The sequence below is a fragment of the Ochotona princeps genome, chromosome 11, assembly GCF_030435755.1.
Source record: "Ochotona princeps isolate mOchPri1 chromosome 11, mOchPri1.hap1, whole genome shotgun sequence".
NCBI classification, from domain to species: domain Eukaryota; kingdom Metazoa; phylum Chordata; class Mammalia; order Lagomorpha; family Ochotonidae; genus Ochotona; species Ochotona princeps.
The window spans coordinates 6,873,589-6,877,998 of record NC_080842.1 but is presented as its reverse complement, the minus strand read 5'-3'; positions in this window follow the sequence as shown (position 1 = coordinate 6,877,998).

Below are 4,410 nucleotides of genomic sequence, written 5' to 3'. Positions count from 1 at the left end.
TGAACCGGACTGCACTACACTGAGAGGAGTCAGACATAAAGGACCACACTCTGCACAACTTCAGCGCGTGAACTGTGCACAAGAGACAACTTCATAGAGACAGAAAGTTGACGGGCGATTGCCTCGGCCTGTGGTTGGGAGAAACGAGGAATAGCTGTTAGTGGGGATGGAATTTCTTTGGGGAGTGATGAGAATGTTATAAAGTCGCTTGCGGCATTGGTTGTGCAACTCCAAGCATACTAAAAAAACCCTTGAATTGTATACTTGCAGCGGGTGAATTGTGTGGTATGTGAACTCTATCTCAATGAGGGTGTTATTAAAACAAAAAACAAAACAGAACAAGGAGTGAGAGCTAAATCTTGGAATATGTTTCCAATTTAGACAGGGCAGAATCTTAACCCACAAGCGAAGTGAGCCATAGAGGGTGTGTGGGAAGCAGCTCTAAACACGCAGGACATTGCTCTGAGCTAAGGGTCCATCCTTGTGGTGGAATGGGGTGATCTTAGGGATCCCCAAGAAGGCCTACCCACCACAGGGGACCAAAATGGCAGCAGTAGGTTTCAACATTAGAGCTTCATTTCTTAGCTGTGTGAGGAAGCCGGGAAGTATTTGAGTGTCACTGTGTCCTCCAGCTGCTTCTCATTCTTGGTAGGGCCAGGAGGTTCTCTGTGGAGGAGGAGAGAGGCTGCAGGGAGGACTGCCGTGAGGACAATGGCCTGCAGTACTCCACAGAGCTGGGAAAGTGGGCTGTGCAAAACACAAGCCCTACGAAGCATTACAGGTAGTCTCTATCATCTTTAATTTTGCTTCAAGACCTATTTTGCCTATATGAAAGGCAGAGTGACACACAGACAGAGGGTATTTTCTATGTACTGGCTCAGTCCCCAAATGGCTACGACAGCTGGGGCTTGGCCAGGTCAAAGCCAAGAGCTTCATCAGGTCTTCCACATGTACACAGGGGCCCAGGCTCTTGGGCCATCCTTCCCTGTTTTCTCAGGTGTATTAGCAGGAGCTGGACTGGAAGTGGAGCAGCAGGGACTTGAACTGACACTTTCATGGGATTAGCTGGTATGCCACATTGGCCTTGGTCATCCCTGCTCTCACGGCCATTGTGATGAAGGTTAGGGTTCTGGTGCTCATTGTGATCTGGGGAGATGCCAATCTGGAGAAGCTATCACACCCCAACCCCCAACCCAAATCACAACTCCCGTAAAAAACAAGGCTATACAGGAGAAGGTAGAAAGGCAAGTCCTGGGCCAAACAGTACGAAATGACACCAACTCCAGTTTGGGCATGCAGCACTTGTCTGCAATGGCCTCCCTTCCTTCCAGTCACAGCATGGGCGCCTCATTTAGTTGAAGAAGACTGTGAAGTCATTGGAGGGTTCAAAAATAGCTGGGTACACAGTAGATAGGATAGCAAGACACAGAGCAGTAGGCAATGGGCTCGGATGTTGAATCCCTGTTTGGGATGCCTGCTTCCCGGAGCAGAGTGCTTGGTTTGAGTCTTGGCTCCTCCAACTGCAATCAACTTCCTGCTAATTTTGCACCCTGGGAGGCAGTAGAAGATGATGGTTTAGCGCTTGGATCCCTGCCGCCTGACACCCATGTGGGACACCTAGATGGGGTTTCAGGCTCTTGGCTTTGGTGCTGTGGGCATTTAGAGCCTGAACCAGCAGATGGAAGATCTGTCTCTATGTTTCTGTCTGTGTTTCTACCCCTTGCGGTGTTGCCGCCAGTCCTTCTGCCAATTCTGTGGTCGGTGTGTGAGTGTATGTGGGCTGGATTGGTGCACACTCTGAACCACACAAAATTAGGGCATAGAAAATGGGAACACTGAATAGAGACACTCATGTCAGGATGCACACAATCAGGAAAAATGATCAAAAGTAACAGTGTCATGGATAAAATGAGTGTGGATGCGTTTTCAAAGGAGAATCATAAAAAAAAGGAAGGCTTCAAAATGCAGTTGTCATTGTCAGCTCCCTCAGAACTGTTCTGTGTCTTTTTCCATGGTCCATTTCTGCTATAGAGTTGATTTATTATTTACTTGAAGGAGTTCTGAGAGACAGGGAAAACACCCAAATGTTCACAATGGCCGGGGCTGATGGAGCTGAATCCAGAAGCCAAGAGCTGCCTGCTGTTGAGCTGTGTGGCTGTTTCAGATGCTCACAGGCCCAGCACGGGGCGGTGGGGGTGGACAACGACCCACCCTAGCGATGTGCATGTCTGTCTCTCCTGTTTGGGCCTATTTTCCTGTGAATCTGGTCTATCTCCTTTAACAATTAGACTTCTGTGATGATCCTCAGTCCATCTGTTTATGTTTGCAAAATATACATGATTCTGAGCCCTGCCATGAGAGCTCAGTGGCTAAATCCTCACCTTGCAAGTGCCGGGGTCCCATATGGGTGTCAGTTTGTGTCCCAGCTGCTCCACGTCCCATCCAGCTCCCTGCTTGTGGCCTGGGAAAGCAGTGGAGGATGGCCCAAGGCCTTGGGACCCTGCGCCCTTGTGGGAGACCTGGAAGAAGCTTCTAGCTCCTGGCTTCGGATTGGCTCAGCTCCGGCCATTGTGGTCACTTGGAGAGTGAATCAACAGATGGAAGATCTCTCTCTCTCTCTCTCTCTCTCTCTCCCCCCACTTCTCTATGTAAATCTGCCTTTCCAATGAAAATAAATAAATCTTTAAAAAATACGTAGACGATTATTGCCTGTTTCATTGCATAAATGGGCCAGGGATTGTTCTGTCATCTGCTTCTGTTAATCAAATCAGCCCCCTATAAAACTGTAAGCAGACATGTTTTTTTAAAAATAAAAACATAATTCCTTATTTATTTGAAATGCTGAGTGAGAGAGAAAGAGAGAGATTTTCCATGCACTGGTTCACTCTCCAAGTGTTGAGAACAGGCAGAGTTGGACCAGGGTGAAGCCAGGAGCTGGGAACTGGGTCTCCCTTGTGGGCGGTGAGCACTCAGACATGTGCTGGAAGCTGGATCCGAAGCAGAGTAGCTGAGTTTTGAATTGTGGCTCTGTTATGGGATGTGGGTGTCCCAAGAGGCAGCTTCACCTGCTGTGCCACAATGCCTGCCCGTTACATAATTTTAAATATTTGGTCTTCTAAGGATTTTGATCTTTCAGAGTTTTCACATTTGTGACTGCTGCTTGAGATGATTGCCCAACCCTTGCGGTTTGGCTTTTATTTCTTATTCTTTTACTTCCTTTTTTTTCATCTTTTTCTCTTTCTTTTTAAATATTTATTTATTTGCAAGGAAGATTTACGGAGAGAAGGAGAGGAGAGAAGGAGAGGAGAGAGAGAGAGAGAGATCCTCCATCCAATGGTTCACTCCCGAAATGGCTACAATGGCCAGAGCTGAGCAGATCGGAGTCCAGGAACCAGGAGCTTCTTCCCAGTCTTCCACGTGGGTGCAGGGACCTAAAGACTTGAACCAGCTTCCGATGATTTTCTGGACCATAAACAGAGAGTTGTATCAGAAGCACAACAGCCAAGATTTGAACCTGTGGCCATATGGGGTGCCAGTGCCGTGGGCGGAGGATTAGCCGCTACATCACCTTGCCAGCACTTTGTTCTTTACTTCTTCCTTTCCCCCCTCCTTTTTTTTAAATTTGAAAGGCAGAGTGAAAGAGATACATACACACACACACAACCCTTTCTTCCAGTGTTGTAGTTCAGCCAGGTCTGGGCCAGGCCAACTCAGGCGTCAGGAACTCTATCCATGGTTCCCCATGTTGGTGGGAGATGCCCAAGCACCATCTTCTGCTCCTGCCAGGTGCATTATCAGGGAGCTGGGTGGAAAGTGGAGCAGCCAGGTCACAAGCTGGTGCCCATTTGGGAAGCTGGCATTTCAGGTGGCGGTATAACACATGCGCTTCCAGGGAGAAGCTGTTTTCCAATCTCAGAATTAAAGCAAAATGTTTCCTCTCTCGATGAAGAGCCGCTAGCCTGCTCCCCACCGGAAGTGCTTGGTAAACTCTGATTGACTGATTCTGACCCCATGCCCTGACCCTCCCAAAATGTCCCTTGAACTTTTTTTTTTTGGGGGGGGGGGTGACTTTGGCGTTTTCTTTTTGTTTCTATACTATACCAGACAGATAAAAATCCTCCTCCATGTACTCCCACCCCCGTCCTTCACTCTTGCCTTGACCGTAGGGCAGCCTGAGCTGTGGGCCACTGAGTACACACACGGAGCATGGGGACGCGGTTGGCTGGCCTGTAGCTGTCCTGCTGCTTGGAGCAGGGATCGGAGGGGTCATGCCCTCTTGGCTAAGCGCCCCTCTCCTGGAGGCCCTTCCTTACCTGGTTTGTGGCCTATCTTGTGACACCTCATCTGTCTGATTTACTATGGCTTTGTCCTCCCTCCCAGCTCCCACGCTGCCACCCCCAACCCGAGGGC